Source organism: Terrapene carolina, unplaced genomic scaffold (genome assembly GCF_002925995.2).
Source record: "Terrapene carolina triunguis isolate 2854851 unplaced genomic scaffold, T_m_triunguis-2.0 Scaffold88, whole genome shotgun sequence".
In the NCBI taxonomy this organism is placed as follows: domain Eukaryota; kingdom Metazoa; phylum Chordata; order Testudines; family Emydidae; genus Terrapene; species Terrapene triunguis.
In genome coordinates this window covers 8,512,848-8,537,392 of record NW_020664439.1, presented here as the reverse complement: position 1 = coordinate 8,537,392, position 24,545 = coordinate 8,512,848, and the positions used below count along the sequence as shown (strand labels likewise).

At 42.0% G+C, this 24,545-nt stretch overlaps 1 protein-coding gene and 1 long non-coding RNA gene across 2 annotated transcripts in view; one reads left to right on the top strand and one right to left on the bottom strand.

The window, feature by feature from the left end:
• Positions 1-24,545, top strand: part of PIK3CB (phosphatidylinositol-4,5-bisphosphate 3-kinase catalytic subunit beta) — a 213,856-nt gene that overhangs the window by 16,593 nt on the left and 172,718 nt on the right. The gene's annotated exons all lie outside the window — the stretch shown is intronic.
• LOC113406283 lies at positions 19,830-22,698 on the bottom strand. The gene is made up of 3 exons (XR_003369717.1): positions 22,626-22,698; positions 21,203-21,333; positions 19,830-21,085 (listed from the first exon to the last, which is right to left on the bottom strand). It is a non-coding gene; the product is annotated as an uncharacterized LOC113406283 (long non-coding RNA).

The window sequence follows — 24,545 nt, the reverse complement described above, 5'->3', positions numbered from 1 at the left end:
TTAATTTCTCCTTGTTTTAAGATCCAAGGGGGTTTGGATCTGTGTTCACCAGGGAATTGGTGAAAGGTTTCTCAAGGCTTCCCAGGGAGGGAATTCTTGTGATGGTGGCAGCGGACCAAAGCTAAGCTGGTAGATAAGCTTAGAAGTTTTCATGCAGGCCCCTACATTTGAACCCTAAAGTTCAAAGTGGGGATCCAGCCTTGACAGCTTCAGAAAGAAATACAGGAAATAGCTGAATCAGAGGTATGACCATCTCTCTGTCTCACTCACACTAACCACCTGTGGACGGACTTCTATAGAAGTGGTTCTGAATCTTTCCAGACTACTGTATCACTTTTGGGAGTCTGATCTGTATTCATTACCCCAAGTTTCACCTCACTTAAAAACTGCTTGCTTACAATATCAGACATAAAAATACAAATGTGTAACTGCACACTAGTACTGAAAATTGCTTACTTTCTAATTTTTACTGTATAATTCTAAAAAATCAATTGGAATATAAATATTGTACTAACGTTTCAGTGTATAGTGTATATAGAGCAGTATAAACAAGTCATTGTATGCAATTTTAGACTTCGCTAGTACTTTTTATGTAGCCTGTTGTAAAACTAGGCAAGTATCTAGATGAGTTGATGTACCCCCTGAAAGACCTTTGCCTACCCCTGGTTGAGAACCACAGTTCTGTAGGACTGGGAATAAAGGGAGTTGCTGCAGAGGTAGCACTCCCTTCCCATGCACCAGGAGGGATTGGTTGAAGAAGCCTGGGAAGGGGATGTGAAGAAATTTCTGATTGGCAGACTTGGAGAGAGTGCATGTGGACTAAACACTTACTCTTACCATCATCACCTTCCTGTATCAGGAGCTTCCCTCCAAACTCAGATGAACAAAATACTGACTAACAGCTGTTGCTATTGCGTACAGCTTCCTAAATTAAAAAATAAGATTGCTAGCTGGAATAGAATTTCTCAACTAGCCTGGAAGCTGGTGAGTCTTTCTGCTACCCCAATCAAGACTGACCTACAGCCCTGGTATCTGAATTTCAAAAATCTGAAGGTTTAGTAACTCCTTACTGCAGCCATAATTTTTCCTGTTTGGTTAACTTCCTCATTCCTGTGGAAAACTCCAGAAAACTCCACTCACCATCAGTAAAGCTCTGCACAGACAGCTGCAGCTAGCTAAAGGCACACCCAAAAGCTGCTTGTAGGCAGTTCACTCTGTCCCATAGAAGGATGTGTGCACCTTCCCCACCAGGGGGAACCAAGAGGCATCTGGAAAGTAGCACTCCTGCACATATCTTCATTGAAGCACTCTTTACAGCTCCAAACAGGGAGGAGGGGATTGATATTCTCACGACAATCCGAGTGCAAATTTCAAACTCCCATCCACTGGCTGCTGGAGAAGCACTGCCCTGAGCAGGGCAGGCTCATTCTGAAAAGATGTTTACTTTGTTTCTATGCTGATGCCATTCATGTATGAAGAGCCAGCATCTGTTATTGAAATAGGTACAATAACCATTGTGTGGTCTAGTTTTGCCCACTCGCCCTCATCATTGACTTTTGCTGAGTTTCTTTCTCTTCCCACTGCCAGCCACCAGCTCCCTTCCTTCCTTCCTTCCTTCCTTCCTTCCTTCCTTCCTTCCTTCCTCTGCTGTTTGTCTTCTGGAGAAGACAATTAGCATCTCTTGAGCAAGTCCTGTTACGGATGCCACAAACACCATCAAGTGGTCATGGAAAATCTGTTGAGGGATAGAGCATGCTGGTGGCCATCTGGTTTCTGGGGTGCAGTCTGTAGAGTTTAGTAAGGAAACTGGTGCTTTTACTCCAATAGGAAGATATTAGTCAGAAAAAGCTGCCATTACAAGCATACAGAATGGAGTAAAAAGCTCTCTGGTACTTCTGCCTTTCATATAGAACTCAAGTGGTTATGTCACTGTTCACAAACCAGCAGTCCTTCAGTGACATGTTATAGAACCATATCTCTGAGGCAGTCTTGTCACAATACAGTATTAAAATCCATAACAAAAGGCAAATGTCACCGTAAGAGAATTTTTATTTAACGGTGCCCAAACCCCATAAAAACAGAGAGTAATAGTTATTATTCTCTTATCTTTAAATCTGATTGTATTTTGAAAAGTGATTCTGTAAACATGGCCCTGTAGGGTTGCATGTTTATTGTTGCTCACTGATTTCCATATTAAATATGCTCTGCTTACATGTGTACGCGGGGGAATGGTCCCGCTATTGTGGGGAACTTTCCTGGCTTCTGCACTACCCCGGTGAAGTGGGCTAGTGAAAGGATCTGAGTCCTCACTCCCACTTCCTTTACCCAGAGGCCTCCCTGCCCTTGAGGACTCCCCTTCCACTCTCCTGTCTGGCAGAGTCCTCGTAACCCCAACACGGCTGGGGCCAGGATTTCTGGGGGGCTCAACCCCCAACCCTGCTGTGGTCGCTAGGACAGGGGCTAGGGTGTCCCCACTCTGAGCTACTCTCTCTGCACTGTGTACTTCCCTGACCCACTGATCATTACATACAATTTAAAGGAAATACAAGTTGTTTAATCAACAATTAATTTAAAAAAAGAATAAGGACAAATGGGAAAGGTTAAAGGAAAACACATCACCCCGCTCCGAGGCAGGGAACATTACAAATAGTGTCTCTGGAACATCAGGGCAGTTCACTGTCTGTTCCTTGTAGGTCCCAGGCCTTCTTCTCAGGCCCTGGCTGTGCTGCAGGGATGCTGCGGGTTGGACACTTGCTCTGATGGTGGCCACACACCTCCAGGCTTTGAGTGGTGAGACCTTTCTTCCCAGCATTAGCCCATCATCGGGTTAAGATCTCCCCTCCCCCAGTCTGACCTGCAAGGACCCTTGGCTGGGGGTGTCTTTCTGCGCTGGGCCCTTTGCCCAGAAGCCCCTCCTTGGCTGGCCCTAGTTGCTCACCACACCTGGCTCTGTGGCTGCAGCTCTGCTCCCAGCACAGGATCTGCTCTCCCTGGGCTGTGTCTCTGGCTCTGTGGCTGAAGCTCTTCCCCCAGGACAGTTCTGCTCTGTGGGCTGCTTCTGTGACTCTGCTCCCAGCTCTGACCTGCTTCCTGGGCTGCTGTTCTGGCCCCTCTGGCTAGCACAGCTCTGCTCCCAGCTCAGCTCGGGCCCCTGCTCTCTCCTTAGCTCGGCCCCAATCTGTCTGACCCAGGCAATTCCAGCTCACACGGAGGATGGGACCCCCCTGACTCCCTGATTAGCCTGCCCACCCTGTCAGTCAGGCTAACCTGGAGCATTGGCCTCTCTCCATTGTCCCTGGGGACTGTCAGTCTCAGGGTCCTGATTTCCCATCGACCCTTCCCCTTTCTTTTGGCACTGGGAGTTAGCCAACCAAAACACCCCCACTGAATGTTAGTAAGGGGGCAACAGTCCCCTTATACATGTAAAAAACAGGGTGTTTCCCCCCCTTAACTGTCGATTCTGCAGTCCGTCTAAGCTCTGAAAATCATCTGGGCTTCTTTCCTTTTAAAGCATCTTCACCAGTACTAAAGGATCTGCAGGTCAAATTAACTCTTATTTACACCTATGAAATCTTTGTCTCTCAGTGATGTCCTCAGTGACATTGTGCATCCCTAGGTAGATCTGTACAGGTGCAACTGATTGGAACCTAATAAACAACTACCGGTTTGAGATGGGTGAAGTAATATCTTTTATTGGACCAACTTCTTTGATCAAACCAGCAGACGCAGGGGGCACCGTTGTAGTCTTCAACGGTGATTGTGTTAATGAAGCTAACCAACTCTCCAATTCACCTACTATAAAGAACTCAAAGACAACTCCACACCACAATTTACATGGGAATTTAAGGATATCATCAAATCCTTTCCCAAACAACTCCAAGAGAAACTCTACAAACTTATCCCCCACAAACTCTCCAGGGACCCTCTGCATGCTTCCCTGGATACACAAACAAGAGAGCCAAGTCTGGCCCATCATATCTCGCCATGGCACTCTTCCTGAAGGAATACCAGGACTCATAGAAACCATCGTCAAACCACTCACCACACAAAGGGCCAGCTTCCTTCAGAGCACAACAGTTTTCCTCCACAAAATCCATCACATCAACAATATCCCCCAGAACACCACCCTTGCCATCATGGATGTCCCTTCCTTATCTACCAGCACCCCTCACAATGAAGGCATAGCTGCTTGCCTCAAATATTTACAAGACAATGGACAACCCTCAGCTATCCACCCCAAACACATTGCCAAACTCATGCATTTCATCCTCACCCATAACCATTTTACATTCAACAACAACATGCTTTGTCCAAACCATGGGAACAACCATGGCTACTAGGATGGCTTCCCAATACACCTACCTCTTTATGGTCCACCTTGAAGAAGAATTTCTAGACAAATGCACCAAGAAACCAATGATATACTTGATATATATCAATGATATTTTCATCCTTTGGGCAGATGACTTAAACTCCCTCAGATTGCCACCACCGTCCATCTGTTAAACTCTCTGAAACTCTCCCACACCAGCATCAACTTCCTGGACATCACGATTGGCTTCAACAATGGAACTCTGCAGATAACTACATACAAGAAATCCACGGATCACCACACCTACCTTCATAGATCCAATAACTACTCCAAACACACCAAGAAATCTGTTATCTACAGCCAGGCATTCAGATAACGCAGAATATGCTCTGAGGAGAAAGTCTGGGATATATACCTTAACACTCTCAAAACTGCCTTCACCAAACAAGGACATTCCACCAGAGAAGTAGACCAGATCATGGAATGGGCCACCCAGCTACCCCAAGGGAACCTGCTTCATTATAGAAATAAATGATCCTCTGACCAGTTGTCACCTCCCACCCCACACTGGAACCCATAAAGGGTATCGTCAAACAACTATAACATATATTCAATTGGGACCCCATCCTAAAGGAAATCTTTCCTGAACCCGCTCTTCTGGCTTTCAAACAACCCTCCAATCTCTCCAAGCTCATCACCAGAAGCAAACTCTCTGCAGACCAGGATACCAACTGAAAGTGGCTCCAGACCCTGCCAGAACAACAGATGCAAAACCTGCAGACATATCTCCACTGCTACAATTATCAACACCCCTCACAACACATCTTTCAAGATCCATGGATCCTCCATATGCCTAACACAACATGTGGTGTACCTCATTCAGTGCACTAAGTGCCCCACTAGCAACTATGTGGGTGAAACCAGATAATCACTATGCTGTTGAATGAACTCACATAGGAAAATGATAAAAGACAAAAACATATCACCTGTAAGTGAAAACTTTTCATAAAGTGACCACTCTCTATCAGTCCTTATCCTCAAACGAAACCTGCACAACACTTTCAAAAGCTGATCCTGGGAACTTAAATTCATTACTTTGCTAGACACTAGAATCATGGACTGAATAAAGACAGTAGATTTATGACTTATTACAATCTGTAACTCACGAACAACCTAACCAACCCACCCTCTTCCTTTCTTCCCTATGACTGGAGAAGTGTTAACAGGCCACTACACCTTGAATGGTCCCTTGAAATATTTGTTAACTACTTATGCTCAACAATCTGGTCAAATCTGTGTTGCCTCTGCAGGACTAATGGGAATAAATTGCAATAAACTGTTTTTGCCACTAAAAGGAACAGATACGACTCTAAACATGTATGTTGAGTAGGAAGGTGTCATATTTACATGCACTTCTCAGAGCAGAACTGTAAGTATAATCTAGTAGAAATTCGTCAGGAAAGTTGGCACTACAGGAGAAATTCATAGGAGAGAACAAATTCTACTTGAAACTCCCTGAGTTTTCTCTTGTAAACTTTCCTCTGCATTCTCCTTTGAAGGTGATGGATTTTCGATCTTTAAGAAGGGATGTGTCTTGGAAACCCAGTGGAATTCAGGCTTTTCGGGGCAACCAGTCTTCATCCCTGGGATTCTTCAAGGAAGGGGAATTAATGCTACGTAGAGTACACAGAATTAATTTGTATGCTTGACACAGCATTACTTCTTAAGGGGATTTCCACTAGGGTAGGCATCAATCTAAGGAGACCTAGCTCTGTGATCTCACATCCCAGAATAACCCCGCTGGAAGTGCAGAGCCTTGAAATTCAGGAAGCAGCCTCTGGACAGTTCATGATGAGAAATTAAAATATTACTTGAAAAAGCCTCAGTAGTGTGAAAAGGAACCTGACACTTTTCATGATGGGACTTTAATTGCCCCTGCCCCGCTCCCTCTTGGCATCAAAATTGTAACACTGTGAGAATGGCGATATCTCCCGACATCCACTACAAAGCCCATCAAAGATCTTAGAAAGGAGCATTTCTCTTGACAGATTTGAGAGAGAGATTTTAAAACTTGGGAAAACAAATATAGGGAAATATCGAGAAGGAGTTCAAGCAGTGATCGATTAAAAATTACTTTCTTAGGTTAAACCTTGTGTATCAGGGACTCATGTTCTTGAAGGGAGAGGAACTAGGGAATGTAACCTGCTGTTCTCCCATTTAACAAGAACTACACCTCTACCCCGATATAACACGACCCGATATAACGCGAATTCGGATATAACACAGTAAAGCAGCGCTCCGGGGGGGGGCGGGGCTGCACACTCCGGCGGATCAAAGCAAGTTCGATATAACGCGGTTTCACCTATAACACGGTAAGATATTTTTGGCTCTTGAGGACAGCGTTATATCGGGGTAGAGGAGTATTTCTCATAACCAAGGAGAGAGGCAATACAATTTTGCAAACAAGGGCTTATATGTACTTACTGAAATGTTTAGACATTGCTTAACATATTGACATATATAACATATTAGTCAACTAGTGTAATTTCAGTTGGGATGGGATTGGGGGTGTAAGATTTCATATTCTCCCCCAGGAACATTTTGTGTTGAACATTCCTGTCATTTAATGCAATCTGGTTTATTCCAAAAGCAGAAAAGTTATCCTTCAGAAGTATTGTTATGAGCCACAGGGATGGCATCTCTGGCAAAGGTGATTAACAATATCCAGAGAGGGTGTGAACTCCATCAGAGACAGGGAAACCATCTCAACCTTGCCTTCAGCCTGGTGTAGAATTTTAACAAAAGGCTCCTATGAACTGCCTCCAATACATCAGTGTGTTCAAGCAGGAGGGAGATACTTTTGATTGTAAATACTTAGATACTTTAGATGGTAAATTTAAATTGATCCAGTTTTCTTTCTGTAATATAAGTAGGGTATTATTCCCAAAAGCTCTTTCAGCAAACCATCCCTATTCAGCAAAACACTTAAGCATGTGCTTAAACCCCAATGATCTTAACGGGATTTAAGCACCTGCTTAATGCTTTGCTGAATTGGGACCAAAGTAAACAGCTATGTTGTAAGAAAGACAAATGCAGCTCCACTGCTGGTGTGAAGAATGTTACAGCAATACATGGAAGATGAGAGGGGGATAGATTGAAAAGTGTGAAGCTAAATTGGCATCAGTCCATTTGCATTCTGTATCCACTCTCAGAATCCAGACTGTAATTGTGTGATTCACCTATCCTATGATTTGTTTAGCTGGCAAAGCCACTATAAAAATAGAACCAGCAGCATTTGTGTGGTTGTTCAATTTAAAAGGAGGATGATTCACATAAATAAGACTTTCAAATTTGTTATGATAGATTGCTAGGGAGAGTGGGTGAGAGAAACAGTTTAATGAGTAATTGGGAACACAGGACAATCTAAAAATAGATGCAACAGAAAGCTTGAAACAATTGAGGCTGGTGTATTTTTTTTTTCCTCTTTAAGCTCTTACATTAATTTTTTTGATGTCCCTCAACCAGACTTCAAAATTAACAATGTTGGTAATTTAGCTCTAAAAGTCAAGATGATGCAGATATATTTCAAAGAGCCAGTTTAAAACAGAATTCTTGGAAGTAATGCATGTCTCTGTGATTCAGTGTGACTAACAATGTCTAATAACAAATGTCTATGTGACAAATGACACATGTACTGACAATTTAGGGATATGCCCAGAACCTCTGTTGCATTGTTTACCATGAACAGTGACTATAATTTTGTAGATGCTGCTCTGAAATGTATTTGAACACTATCTTTTTGAGATTAGGGTTTGGAAGAAATGGTGTTAATCCCAAATAGTGAGAATTTAACCCCATTATATACTGACCAGAAAGTAGTATTTTTTGGTGGCGTGCCAGAGTTTTTGACAAATGAAATTTTAAGAAAAAACATTTAAACACTTAGTTTTATCTACAGGTGCCTTCTTGTGCTGAGTGTACTTCTCTTCCACAGAAGCCAGTGGGACCTGGTTTGTTGGATCAGGTCCCATGGCTATAAGACCAATTCTGTAGTAAAAGTTTCTATGATAAGAATAGATACTCATAAGTCCTAAGAAGCTTGTTTACACCCTACGTATTTTAAGTCAAAAATATAAATACTTTAAAAATGCCTAAGTACAAGTTTTATCACTTTCTATTATTTTTTCTTTTTTAAAAAAGACACTCTCATTATAATTGTGACACTCACAAAAGCCAAGAAATTCAAAATTCAGATTCTAATGGGAATCACATGAACTAATAGCCCTTTTGTACTTAAGAATTGGTATTGTTAGTGAAATTATACAGTATATTTCCATTTGTTATACTTTTGTGTTTCTTGTTAACTATATAGATCAGGATTTCATATAATTAAGGCCCCTTGTTTCCGGTTTTTATTTCATTTAGAATTTCTTAGGTGTTAATTAGTGTTTATTATAAAACTTGAAAAACAGGTGAAAATTAGTGGAAAAAATTATCAAAGTTTTCTGGGTAATTATCAGTGTTAATGTTGCAGGATGGGAGGACAGAAAAAAAACAACAAATAGAAAAAACTAAGAGTATTGAATGTAACAGAAATATAATGCTGTGGTTTATTTTTTTTTAATTTTCTTTTAACAACAGTTTAATAACAGTTTTCTGCTATTACCCTGGATATAAGGGGCTTCAATGTAAATTCCAAAAGTCCTGGGTAGTGTAGGCTCACAGCAATTTTTTCAGTGTCTATTTTTTCCACCCAAGGCTCATTCTCCTGCAGTCTTGCATTTAGAAATATTCGGTCCACATCAGCTGAGACATCAGGTGAGACATCGAGGGTGGGGAAAGCAGCACAACTCAAAGTTGGGAAGTCGTAGAATCATAGAATATCAGGGTTGGAAGGGACCTCAGGAGGTCATCTAGTCCAACCCCCTGCTCAAAACAGGACCAATTCCCAACTAAATCATCCCAGCCAGGGCTTTGTCAAGCCGGGCCTTAAAAACCTCCAAGGAAGGAGATTCCACCACCTCCCTAGGTAACACATTCCAGTGCTTCACCACCCTCCTAGTGAAATAGTGTTTCCTAATATCCAACCTAGACCTCCCCCACTGCAACTTGAGACCATTGCTCCTTGTTCTGTCATCTGCCACCACTGAGAACAGCCGAGCTCCATCCTCTTTGGAACCCCCCTTCAGGTAGTTGAAAGCAGCTATCAAATCCCCCCTCATTCTTCTCTTCTGGAGACTAAACAATCCCAGTTCCCTCAGCCTCTCCTCATAAGTCATGTGCTCCAGACCTCTAATCATTTTTGTTGCCCTCCGCTGGACTCTTTCCAATTTTTCCACATCCTTCTTGTAGTGTGGGGCCCAAAACTGGACACAGTACTCCAGATGAGGCCTCACCAATGTCGAATAAAGGGGAACGATCACGTCCCTCGATCTGCTGGCAATGCCCCTACTTATACAGCCCAAAATGCCGTTAGCCTTCTTGGCAACAAGAGCACACTGTTGACTCATATCCAGCTTCTCGTCCACTGTGACCCCTAGGTCCTTTTCTGCAGAACTGCTACCTAGCCATTCGGTCCCTAGTCTGTAGCAGTGCATAGGATTCTTCCGTCCTAAGTGCAGGACTCTGCACTTGTCCTTGTTGAACCTCATCAGGTTTTTTTTGGCCCAATCCTCTAATTTGTCTAGGTCCCTCTGTATCCGATCCCTACCCTCCAGTGTATCTACCACACCTCCCAGTTTAGTGTCATCTGCAAACTTGCTGAGAGTGCAGTCCACACCATCCTCCAGATCATTAATAAAGATATTAAACAAAACCGGCCCCAGGACCGACCCTTGGGGCACTCCGCTTGAAACCGGCTGCCAACTAGACATGGAGCTGTTGATCACTACCCGTTGAGCCCGACAGTCTAGCCAGCTTTCTATCCACCTTACAGTCCATTCATCCAGCCCATACTTCTTTAACTTGGTGGCAAGAATACTGTGGGAGACCGTATCAAAAGCTTTGCTAAAGTCAAGGAATAACACATCCACTGCTTTCCCCTCATCCACAGTTATCTCATCATAGAAGGAAATTAGGTTAGTCAGGTACGACTTCCCCTTGGTTAATCCATGCTGACTATTCCTGATCACTTTCCTCTCCTCTAAGTGTTTCATAATTGATTCCTTGAGGACCTGCTCCATGATTTTTCCAGGGATTGAGGTGAGGCTGACTGGCCTGTAGTTCCCCGGATCCTCCTTCTTCCCTTTTTTAATGGGCACTACATTAGCCTTTTTCCAGTCATCCGGGACCTCCCCCGATCGCCATGAGTTTTCCAAGATGATGGCCAATGGCTCCGCAATCACATCCGCCAACTCCTTTAGCACCCTCGGATACAGCGCATCCGACCCCATGGATTTGTGCTCATCCAGTTTTTCTAAATAGTCCCAAACCACTTCTTTCTCCACAGAAGCCTGGTCACCTCCTCCCCATACTGTGCTGCCCAGTCCAGCAGTCTGGGAGCTGACCTTGTTTGTGAAGACAGAGGCAAAAAAAGCATTGAGTACATTAGCTTTTTCTACATCCTCTGTCACTAGGTTGCCTCCCTCATTCAGTAAGGGGCCCACACTTTCCTTGACTTTCTTCTTGTTGCTAACATACCTCAAGAAACCCTTCTTGTTACTCTTAACATCTCTTGCTAGCTGCAACTCCAAGTCAGTTCAATGGATTTTCCAAAATTTAAATGGAGTGATGTCGCCGTTGTCTGGAGAAGGCATTATTATGTATGCATGGAATTTGCTTTCCAGTTTGGCCCTTTCTTCATTAGGAGCCACAAAGATGGAAAAGATAAAAATATAGTCTTTACATTCATCAGTAAGGCCACACTTTTGCTATGGAGGTCAAACAGCACAATTACTTTCCAGAATGGTGATCGCTCTTAAAAGATTTAGGGGACCTATTACAAGTGACCATTGCTTTCTACTGCTTTGAGAGTTCTGTATGAAAACTTTGGAAAAGCTTTACAAGTGTTTCTCGCTCTCTGGCAAAATGGAAATGAAAAGATTTGTTTGTTTTTCCTGGAATCTCCCCAGACATGCTTTTGTGACAAAGTTCTTCACAGATGTTGTTGCCTGTGATATGTGTTAGAGAATGTTGTCTGTTTAAGAACAGAATTCCAATTTTTTCTGCACTTCATATGACCGCTGAAGGGTTTCAATCAGAAATTAGAAGTACTTCATTAATTTTTTTTGTTTGAATGCTGATAATTTTCAACCTTTTCTAGTCGCAATGTGAATTAGTGCTTAAATTTTGTGCAGCAAAGACCTCATTTAAGTATTATAGGGCAGAGAAATTCCACAGTGTCTCAGGAAAGGCATCCTCCAGCAACCAAAATGGGTTGGTGTCTCCTGAAGGACATGGGAGAGAATAGAAAAGGAATAGTACTTGAACACAACCCCCATCCCAAAATCATCCTCTTTCCTGTCTCACAGGAGGGATACAGGGGTAGGAGCTAGGAGACAACAGAGGAAAGCAGAACAGAGGGGAGAAGAAGAGCAGGAGGGTGGGATCTGTGAAGGGGATGGAGATGAAAGAACAGGGAATAATCCTGCCATTGATACTCATGGGGACAGGGATGTCTGGCACTCAAGGGGGGGCATCAGGCAGAGGGGAGGGGGATGAGGGGAAAGTGGATGAGCCCTGGAGTCACACTGAAGGGCTGGGTCCAGGGGCTTTGTTCTACTCAATGGCAGTCCTGCAGATCCTAGTCACACAGGGTATGTCTACAGTGCAATTTAAAATCCATAACTGGCCCAGGCCAGCTGACTGCAGTGTAGACACCCTGGCTGCAGCCTGAGCTCAGGGACCCTCTCACCTCACATGGTCCTAGAGACCCATCTCCAGCCCGAGCCTGAACATCTACACTGCAATTAAACAGCCCTGCAGCCGAGCCCCATGAGCCTGAGTCTGTTGGCATGGGTCAGCCATGGGTTTTTAATTGCAGTGTAGACATACCCTGTGTAGATGTTTGGCTCAGGCTGGTGCCTAAGCTCTGGGATCCTAGAGGGCAGAGTGTCCCAGAGCTCAAGCTCCAGCCTGACCCTGAATGTCTACACAGCAATTTTTAGCCCTGCAGCCCAAGTCAGCTGACCTGGGCTCCCCATGGCTGTGCTGTTATGTGTTTTATCCCTATGTAGATGTACCCCGAGACATAGATTCACTGGAAGTAGTGGGGCCGCCACTACCCTCCTCCCTGCACTGTGCACTCCTCAGAAGAGCTGGGTCAGGAGGGGGTTCCTCCCAGTGGGGGAAGCAGATGAGGCTCTGTTCTCTGAGGCTCCTCTTCAGGCAGTCACATATCTGAAGGCATCATTGCCTGGGGATACTCATAGGGGCAGGTGAGGATGGCGTGTCTGGTACCGATGGGGACAGCATGTGGTGGGAGGGGGTGCCTGGTATTCATGGGAGGCAGTGTGATGGGGACAGGGATGCCTGGCACTTAAGGGGGGCATCAGGCAGAGGGGAGGGGGATGAGGGGAAAGTGGATGAGCCCTGGAGTCACACTGAAGGGCTGGGTCCAGGGGCTTTGTTCAGCAGGGAAGTGGACAGGGGCCAGTTCTTATTGGGCACAGCTTTCTGCTCCCAGTGGCCAATTGTGGCAATGTTCACGAGTCTTGGGTGCTGGGACCAGGCTCTCTGAGCAAATCTGCAGCAGCCACCAACCAACACACGTGTGCTTTGCTGTCTGGCGGGGACGGTACATGGTGGGAGCCAGGCCCAGGGAGTTCTGGCACTTACAACATTTGGGTTAAAATGGTTAAAACCTGAATACTGGGTTTTTCAAAACCTGGGGATTTTTGGAGGTTTTTGGTAAAAACTGAAAATGAAGGGCCCTACATATAATGAACTTTTCAGTCACTGTAGTTTATTGGCCTCTAGCAGCTTTTTTTATATTAGATCCTAGTAAAGTAGAGTATATTAACCAGTTCAGATCACAGGAAGACAAAAGTTATCCAATTGTTAAGTTTTTTTCTTTGGTAAATGAAGAGTGAATGTGATGTCTATATTTATGGTAGCTGTAATTTAACCTAGTCATCTTTAGTTTCCTTCTGGCTTTGTACATCACATGCAGTTCAGGTGACATAAAGGAAGGTTTGTGTTTGAGGAAGTCTTTATGATTAACGAGTGGCACTTTGACCAAATTCAGAGGTAATGTGCAAGTTACACATCAATAAGTGCATTTGAATCTAAGAGAGACTAAGTTGGTGTAATGTACATAGGGTTTATGGCCCCTACGGCCATGAGTCTTCTCTCTTACACCAGTTTTATCTCTGTGCAAATCCATTATCTTGTGTTGTGGTTATTGCTGACTTACAATGGTGGTGTGGGTGACAGGAGAATAAGGCCCTAAGCAGACTGAACAAAGGTGTATGTTACACCAGTTCACACTCATGCAAGGCCAAATTCAGAGACGAGTCTGTCTTTGCAGATTATGGATGTGATTGATTACCTTGTTCATTTACAAAAAGTATATCTTCATTTATATGATTTGATTATTACTCTATTAACTTTTCACAACACTGAATCACATGAGAAATATTAAATTCTCCATACAATCAAAATGGTCTTAATGAAAAGGCATAGGCTAGAAAACAGATTTAAGGAAGAAAGAAAAGTGTTTTGTTTTAAAATCCTTAAATTGTGTTCTAGTTTCTACTATTAATCGCCTGTCTAGTTTTTGCCCTTTGCTAAGAGTAGTAATAAACCATTAATCTGGGGGATATAAAAAGTGTGTCCCAGCAGAGGAGAGTGTATTGACAACAGAAAAACATCTTTATATGCTACCCTTTAATAAACTACACTACAGTTTAAATTGAGAACTATTGGACAATTTAGCTTTGTCATGTTTCCTGAGGTTTTATTTTAATTGACAGCACACACAATCTTTAATTAATAACTCAACATTGTTTTCCAACAGTAGACAAGGTGACATAGTAATGAGGAATGATGTATGCTGTTGCCATTTGGATAGGAGAATAATGGGCTAGATTCTGTAGACAACTTTCCTTGTCTACACAAGAAAGTTTTACCACTTACACCAATATAGTTTGTAACCCTCCCATATGGGCACTCCTATTCTGGTATAAGAATGGGTTTATTTTTATTTATTTATTTATTGTTTAGATTAAACCGCTTCCAAAGTGACATAAATTAAACTGAAAAAAATGCACGAATAGTGGAATAAGAATGTCTGCAGGGGGGAATTATACTGGTCTAACTATATTGGTTTAAATTTGCATGTTAGGTTATACCAAAAAAACTTTCCAGTGTAGACAAGTCCTTACTCGTGTCAGACCTGCCTCAGCAAGGGACATAAACATAACTTTAAGCACATGAGAAATCTCATTGACTTCAGTGGGGTTACTCCTGTCTCAGGGAGTAAGGTACTATTTATTGTAAGAGTGTCAGAAACTGGCCCACTGTAATTGTTATCACAAGCTATTTATTATCCTTTTATAATTGTTTAAAACTCTAACCCTATTACATATTTCAGTCAGTACTATCACTCAATTAATTTTGAAGAATAGCATTTGATTGTCTTATAATACTTTTCACAATCAACATATTCCAGAAGTGATAAGCTAGTGTTATTGGTAGTACAAATTTATGTAGGCAGATATGGCATCTATTATACTTTCAGAAATAGCTAACCCATTAGAACCGGTTTTTAGTAATAGAATAAATAAGCTAGCTACGTTTTTTCAAAATGTGTCATGGGATCTTTAACTTCAATTAGAATCAGCAGAAATAACACAAAGGACCTCAGTTTAATATCGCATCCAAAGAATGGAAACTAACAATGCAGCTATTCCTAGTGCTGCACAGGAATGTTGGAACTGAGTACGAGTCCAGGTCACTACATGTGAGCAACTAAATTGAGATAATGGCTGATAGGAAGATTACATAAAAAAATGGGTTAAATGTAAAAGTGAGGTTATACCCTACAATGTCATTTTGTGAACAGGATATTGTAGGGTTCCATGTTTACTCACTCTCAAAGATATCTGTACAAAAGGCCTGATCTGACAAGTTGCTGAGTGGTAACAGGAGTGGAGAGTACGCAGCAACTTGCAGGATCAGGTCCTTAATATGATTATTTTACAAGTAAATATATATTATTTTTCTAACAACAAGTTTGGCTTCCTTCTTTTTTCTCTAGTTTGTGCATCATCACTTGTAGTAATGATTCTGCAGTTGCATCTTAGTTAACAATTCCCTACATAGTGCTTGAATCCAAAAATAATCCAGTTCAATCTCTCTTGGCTGTATTGGCTCTGCAAGGCTAACCAAAACAAAAAAAAAGGGGGGGGGCAGTAAACACTTATTTTTGTAATTAAAATAAATTTAAAATACACCCAGGTAGCAAATCTTTTGAGGAAGTGCCACTTTTGTTTTTGACCATAACCACACTGTAAGGCTGCTCAGTTGAAGTCATTGAAAGTCAGGAATGCAATATTTTGGATTCCACTAGCAACGCTGCCCCAGCTGTGGTGAACTTCTTGTATGTATTATGATATAGATTTACTGACATAAACAGTAACACATTAACCTATGCATTTAACAAAAACAGCAAACAGAAAATGCTGTATAGTATATACACTGTACATGTAACATAACTGAGTTAGCATAGTGATTGGCACCTTAACTTTGCATTTCCAAATTTTTGATTAGTTTAACTGTACAACCTTAACATTTCATAAGTTTTTTTTTTTTGCATTTAATTTGCTACGATTTAAAAAAATAATCTTTAATTTGCCATAAACATTTAAGTCACATCATATGCTGAAAATGACACCCTTAAATGTGCTTTAAATATTTACGGCAACATATAAGTATTTAAATGACTTGAAATCTTTCAGATGACAGCATGTCTTTAAATATTTGGGACTGTTTAAAGGCTCATGCCATATGAGATAAAATCTTTTTATCAATTTTGAATTCTGCAATGGTGAAAAATATACATTCTCCTTTAGAAGAAAAATTTCCACCGCTTTCATTACACAGAGACTTAAGTTGTAGCTGAACTTTGAAATATGGTAAGTGAAAAGCCACTGAAGTGTATGTTCACAACCAAGACTGAAAAAAGTGTGTGATAAAGTTATGAGCAATTGAAAGTTGGCTTCTGCACATGTGTAATAGTTTCTGTGGGATCTTTACTGAGATCAAGGTATATCTTATTATTTGTATTATTGAAGCCCCTAGGAGCCCTAGTCATGGTCCAGGATCCCACTGCGCTAGGGGTTGTACAAATACAGAACAGTATCTGTTTTCCCCTTCAAATCAGGGTGTCAATCAGCTAACCCTAACAGCTGCTATCAGTTGTTAGCAGGGGCTTTCAGCTTCCTGGCCTCTCACTGCACCCTGGTTGTCTCTGGTGCTTCGAGACCACCAAGTTTAAAAGTAATCCCCAGGAGCTGAAATGGCTGGTGTGTAGATGGGAGGGGATTTAACAGAGGAGCCATTTGGAGTTGGAAAGGAACGTACAAAAAAGCTGTGACTGAGGCCAAAAAACATGACTTTTCCTCAGCCATTTGGAGTCTTTGCACAATCTGATTATTCTGGTCTGCCTCACCCTGTTTGTAATTTCTTCAAATGACTGCTATGAGGAGTTTTTTTGAGTAGATTATTTATTATTATTATTATGTTATTTGTAAATATTTATATTATGATGGCACCCAAAGGCCCCAGTCTCAGTTCTAGGATGGTCTCTGGCGTTTCTGTTTGAGAGACATTTGCTTTCATAATCAAACAAATTTAGTTTCTGATGGAGGTATCTGTTGTCTTCTCAGTTTCTTGAGGTCCACCACTTGTGGTCCTGATCCCTATTCATATTGGTGTCTCAAAGCAAGTGTGGTAGCCATGGTGTCAATATTGAGAGGCATTACTAACACCTCACTGAGCGAGGAGAAGATGCTGACAATTCTTAAACATACTGAGGTCTAACCCCTCTTCAAGATACTTTCCTTTGATGTGGTCGTACTTGCTATTCAATCCTGCATGATCTTAAACTTCACCTCCTTTGCAGAGGTGGTTGAGAAGGGAGAGCTTGTCAATTCCATGTGCATCTGGACACCACCCCCCTGGCAGATTCCATTCTGGGTTCCAGCATTCCATTGGGACGACACTTGTCATGGTCATGAATTATCTCTTGCAGAGCCGTAACTAGCTATTTTTGCACCCGAGGCAAGAATATAAAATTGTGCCTTCCCCGCTCCATATAATTTCATAGTAGTTACTTTGTAAAAAAAAAAAAAAAATGTAAATAACAAGAATAATAATGATAATAGAACGTTTATTTTAATCATAAGATCCACGTACAAAATCAACTAATACATATAAGATGTGCATCATGAACTGTCGGGGTCGGGGCTTGCCTCACAGCTGCACACTGGGGTCAGGATCGGGGTTCACAGCCTGGCGCAGGGGTCAGGGCTCACAGCTCGCAGCCACGCATCCCTGTCGGGGTCAGAGTTCACAGCCCGGCACAGTGGTCAGGGCTTGTAGCCCCGTAGCTCCACACAGGGGTCGGGGTCAGGGCTCACAGCCTGGGATCGGGGCTCGCAGCCCAGCGCAGGGGTTGGGGTCAGGGCTCACAGCCGTGCACTAGGGTCGGGGTCGGAGTTTACAGTCCGGCGCAGGGGTCGGGGTCGGGGCTGCAGCCGCACGCCGGGGTCGGGGCTCACAGTTGGGCGCAGGGGTCGGGGCTCACAGTCCGGCACAGGGGTTGGGGCTCGCAGCCGCACGTCCAGTGGTGGCCGGTTTGCACCGGTTCGCAAGAACCAGTTGTTAAATGTAGAAGCCGGTGCAGAACCGGTTCCTAAAGGGGCGGGCGGGCAGGTGGGCAAACTCCGGTCCGCAGGCCACATTTGGCCCGTGGGACCGTTCTGTCTGGCCCACCTGAGCTCCCAGCAGGGGACGCTCCCCCGCTTCCCCCCCCCCCCCCCGCAGCGCCGCCGGAGCCCTGGGGGAAGCAGGGGGGCTCCAGCGGCTATTTAAAAGACTGGGGCGGCAGAGGCAGCTGGAGCCCCCCACTACCCCAGGGCTTCAGGGCTATTTAAAGGGCCCGGGGCTCCCCTGCTTCTACCTGCTGGAGCTCCGGCCCTTTAAATAGCCCTTGGAGCCCCCCCCCCCCGCTACCCCAGAGCTCTGGGCCCGTACTCACCACACGGTTCCCTACTGGGCCTTCGGTGGCACTTTGGCGGCGGGTCCTTCACTCGCTCCGGGTGAAGGACCTGCCACCGAAATGCCACTGAAAACCCAGAGCGAGTGAAAACCCCCCCTCCCCCATCACCAAAGTGCCACCGAGGACCTGGTAGGGAACCGGTTCTTAGGATTTTGGGAGCTCATCACTGCGTGCGTCCCTGTCGGGGTCAGAGCTCACAGCCCGGCGCAGCAGTTGGGGCTCGTAGCTCCACACAGCGGGTGGGGCTCACAGCCATGCATCGCGGTCGGGGCTCACAGCCAGGCGCAGGGGTCGGGGCTTGCAACTTGCAGCTGGGGTTGGGGCTCACTACCCCCCACATAACTGGGTCGCAACCCCCAGTTTGAGAACCAATGCTTTATAATTACTGTAGGGTGTATTCTGTTTATTTGCCATTTACATTGTACATTTGTCATGACGCAATGTGCATATTATGTGATTATAATTTTTCATAAAATAATAAGAATTAAAAAACTTAATTTGTCTTTTTCTGTGCCCCTCAGCTTTGTGTGCCTGAGGCAAGTGCCTCACTCGCCTCACCCTTGTTACGGCACTGATCTTTTGTTAATTTGAGGTCAACTGGCATTTATTCTCATGCTGGACCTCTCAACAGATTTTGATTCCACTGATCATGGATTGCTGCTTAGGTTGACTAGTGATACTGATGTTCTGCCAGGAACTGCTCTGCAGTTGTTCCTTTCATACCTAGAAAACAGACATAGTGTTCCCTTCCATCCTTCCTGTATTTCTCTCCCTTTTCCTCCCTCCCTTCTCAATATTGTCTTGCCCTTCCTTCCTTTTCCCACTATTCATGTGCTTCTATTACACATCTCCTTCCCCCCTTGCCCTATTCCCAAATTTATATTTTAAAAAACGACAACAAAAAGTTTTTAAAAAAACATATGTAGTTAACATCACATAGCCACTTATCACTGACTACGGCTTGTGTGCTTGATTCCTTTTCCTTCACTCTTCATCTGATTTGTCTATTTAGTTTGTAAGCTCTTACGGGAAGCTTCAATCTTCTAATATGTTGGTAGGGTGCCTACATCTGATTGAGGCTACTGGAATATAAAAATAATAATAATCAGTGATAGGCAATTGTTTGCCTTCACCAAAAGATTTGAATTGGCATCTCTGTCAAATGATTGCTGCCTAGTTGGACAGTATCAGCATGGATATATGCCTCAGTCCAGGATGGCAGCATTCAGGAGGCATCTACTCTCTGCCTTAGTTCCAGATTAGAAATTTAGATGCTTTAGGCTGTTTTAAAAGCTTTAGGAGCTATTGGTTGATAGTCTGATATTTCTGGTGGACTGCAGCTGGCATGAGAGGTCAAGGACTCTGGGGAGAGGCAATCTTTCGAGTTGCTTGGGCTGATTCCACTGAGAGCTTGAATATGAAGCTGGAGACCTTAAATTGGACTCTTTATTCAATGGCAAGCCAGCTGAGTGACTGGAGCACCAGAATGACACACACAAAGCAACCTGAGCTGCTGAGCATTTTGTTACAGGTAAAGCTGGAGTAGTCTGAATTTCCTGTCTCCTTTGCAGATACTGTAAATTCTCAACAACGATGTTGCATTAACAGTAAATTTTTGCAGTGAATTTTGTAAATGTTAAATAACTTGATATAGCAAAGCATTATTGACAACTTCTTGCTGCAGGCTCTGGCTTCGTTAGCCAAGCTGTATATCCGTTTTGTCTGACATCTGCATTTTCAGTCTGATGTCACTCAGCCCATTATTTGCCATTGCCTCCCCCTTCATTGTATTAGCTGTGAGAAACAAAGAGAAGCTTATAATAGGGACACATGGTAGTGCAAGGGTAATAAGAGACCAGCACATAAGTATACCTTCTAAATTAACATTTTGGTTTAAAAAAAAAATCAGTGTTCTACTGGTTGCCAAGTTTCCCTTTTCATATCCATTAGCATTTTAACTGTACACTCTGAAACTCATAACGGCCATGGCCAGTGCTGATATCATATTGTTTAAAAATTATCATTCAGAAGGAAATAATCCAGTATGATCTCTTTTGTTTATAGGCTGTGTTCTGTGTTGAATTTGATGTAATAGCCTCCTACCCATATCCAGCTACTTCTTTATCACATCATTTACAAACTGTTGCAATATTCCATGTGTTGCAATATTTTGACCTCATACACAGAATTCTTCTGTAGGTTTCACGAATATCCTCTCTTCACATACTGAAGTCACCAGAAGCTGTAGTACCTATCACCACTTTTTATTTTAGGAGCCTAAATATGGTTTTTGGCACCTAACTTCAGGCACCCATGTTTGGAAAACATAGGCCAAGATTGAAATAACAGGAAATAGGTCTGATTGTTTAAATTTTTTTTGTTAACACCTTTTTAACTTGAATCACTAGCAATATTCTTTCTCCAAAACAGTAAAGATTCACCATCTTCCATCCGTTAAGTTAGGGTGTAAGAGTTAACAATATACATTCTTTGAGATATCAAGTGGATCTTGCAGCAAAACTAGGGAAGAGTAGAGTTGACATTCCTGGCACCTAAGATAATGAACAGAACAATCTTTAATAAAGGAAAAAGTTTTCTAAGTTCTTTATGTATCATAGGAAGTAAAAAAGGGAACAAGTTCAGTTAAAAAAAAATCACTTGCAGAGCACCTCTGAAGGGGAAAACCTTTGTTTTGGTCTCCTCTTTAATTAGTTCACCCGTTTCCAGCAATGCCGTTTTTGCAGACTGATGTTTTCCTTTAGGTGTTTCCTTTATGTGCTGTTGTCTCTTGCATTCTGTTCTGAGTGAGAAAGAAAGGATAGAAGCAAATAAAAAGCAGTGCTGGCCAACACAGAACATATTTAACAAGGTGGGACATAAGTGTATGAGGACATAAGGGTGGCTAAAACCTTTACTCAAAAGGGGAAGTCATACCAGCCCTACGGGTAAAGTAGACATTTCAGAGGCTGTAAAGTATATTTATCTGAAACCAACGCCCATACCAGTGCCAGCTCTCCTTAATGGATCAACCTGAAATAACTCAAATCCTAAATTCTCTTTCTGCCTACATTACTGTGAAGGATAGGTGAACTCATTTTATCTAACTTTGAACACACTCATACATAAAACTTATCTGTTTTCTGTTCTATGGAGAGTGGGACGGGGCAGGAAGAGGGAAAGGGTAGAGAAAAAAATTAATGAAAATCTATGGGTAAAATAGAATTGAGGGGAAGCAGTGACAGATAGAAACTGAGAGGGGGAGGGAGTGAGGGTATAGAGGGGAAAAGAGGCAAATTGAACAAAAAAAAAACCCAGAATCTATATAATTGCATATACTTTAGGGCACAACTTGTCTCAGCTTAGCTTTTACAGATGGTTTTCCTTTTCTTTTCCATATATGATGTAGGCTCATAATCTTTTCTTTAATACAGCTAAGGAAAAAAGTTTAAAATACAGGGAAAAGGGTTACAAATTCAAACTAGTTTTGTACATCTCATTTTGACAGATTCCCCAAATCCAAAATTGTACGGAATTGGGTATTCCCTCACTACTATATTAGGAGTCTGTCACATTACTTTTCATACGCAAGGAGTTCTAAAGCTCGTTACATGTATTACAGTAGATGTCATACTGATAATAGAGTGACTGTAGCAAACAGAGTAGCCATTATACTCTCAAAATTGTACTCTTGCAGCTTTGGATAGAACATGTTTTTTGAGGAGAAAAAAATATATTCACCAGGGCTCTGATTTTATCTGGTACTTTTCAAAAAAGTGCCTGTGCATAAACTACCCTATGAAGATTGTTTTTTGTGATATGGTGGTAACAATAAAGTAAGATAATATCTTGTTTGCCACTCACAATTACATTGTAGTTTTGCTTGGCCCCAATTATTTTCTAAGGATTTCCAATCCTACTATGTAGCTGTTGTTTTGGATACTTCTCTCAGTACATTAGGTTGATTTTTAACCCCCAATCTCTTTTTGCTTCCTATCAACTGTCTTGCGTCTTCTATTTTTTGTGTTTTTTCTTCTTTTCTTGTAGGTGTTTGCATCTATCCCTACAGTACTTTTGTACTATCTGCAAACTTACCTTGTGTGTTAGTGCCTTTTCCTGGTAAAGCAGTTCCTTTTCCCTTCTCAGTTCTCTTGGTAAAGCAGTGGCTAAAGTAATGTGAGAGAATACATGCTTTGTAATCACCCATCACCCCAAAAGTATTACATGTTCTCAGTGTGCAAAAATGTGCCCTAGGTGTACATTGTTTTACATGAACAGACATGATTCAGATACAAAATTCCCAGACAAAACCTTTGTTACACTGTTGTTGTATGTAACAATAGCTGGGGATGGGGGGGGGGGAAAGCATTAATAGAATGTTATTTTCAGAGAGAGACTGAAAATTAAGAAATTGAAAGTTACGGTTACATTTAAAACCTCCCCTTTTTCTCTCTCCCAAGTAGTGGAGAATATAAAATGCAGATTTAAAATATTTCAAACAACTTTAATTCTGTCCCAGATGCTTGCCACTCTGTGCACCATTTGTGATAGCTAGGAATTTATGACAAGTATCACAATATTACAGGAAGGTGACCTGTTATAACTCCAAATATCTTCATGTCTTGATCAAAGGCCTAGTGGTTGAGACCTCTTCAATACCCTTATTTATTTAAGAACTGTATAGACATAAAATTAAAACAGTTTTTACTCCAAAGAGCTTACCATCTAAGATCTCAATCATGTATGATCTCCAAGGGGGCGCAACCCCATTGAAGTTGATTCACATGTGTAAAATAAGTATAATAGGAACTGCCTACCCAGTATTAGTTTTTTTGTAATGTACTTTGAGTTCTGTGGATAACAGATGCTGTTCAACTACAAAATATCATTATTAAAGTCAGAGGATGGCAGAGTGAAGACTCCAGAGTTTATGAATCCCAGCCCCCTTGCTCAGTCCACTAAAGATTCAGCAAAACCAAAGCTGGTTTGCACCTTATAAAAACTGCATTGGCACATGCAGAACAACCTAAAATTTGCAAAAGCCAGAATAAATAAGCGTTTTCTAAACAATTTCCACCCAGCCTTTCCAAAAACAGTCAAAGTACTACAAAGTATCACTAATGCCAACTAAATTTCTAAACCTAGATGTTTGAGATTTAATATTTCAAATAATAATAAAGTAGAACACTTCTCAAAGAGTCAAATATTGCTAATTTTTCATGCTACCTGTTTCTGCAAACAAATCTCCTTTGGTAGAGAAACACAAAAAAACTCAGATGGATTGGTTTAATTTGAATGAATTAGGGTGATGAGCAAAAGTGCATGTGTTAGCTTGCTACCTGTGACAACTTGCCCTACGGAGAGATAAATATCTTTATGATCAAAACTCTCACCTGATGAGTTTAGTTTTCATTTAAAATATATTAACAAATACTATATTTTTTTCTATACAGAAGCATTTATCATATTCCTACATATTCTTTAAGATCATGATATTCAGAAAGAACTGTTACATTTTATCCATGATATTAAATAATCCTAAAGGAACTGAAAATAAGCACTCACAGGAACTATTAATTCAGACAAACAATGAAGAGTAAGGTTGTGCAAAAATCTGACACATGGTAGGCAAGCTCTATTATTGACTCATGTGTAACTTGGACATTTTGCCTAAAATTATTGCATCACCCACTGATCTCCCATGCAATACCTAGGTTAACTGGAGAGAGTTGGGATTGAAGTTCCTCATTCTTCCCAAAATCTTCGAGTAGAACATACAAACATTCTGCTACAATTTTGCCAACCCTAGCATTATGCATTGTTAGTGCATGAGTATCTGAAAGTGAAATTGAAAATAAAAATACTGGTCAATTTCACTTTTGCTTCTATTCAAAGCTGAAAAAAAACCCCATAATATAAAGTGTGATTACTATGCTAAGGAAGTGTTTTTAATATGCTTACCATGACTATATTCCATTTTAAATATGAAAAAATTAATGTACTAAAGCTTCATTC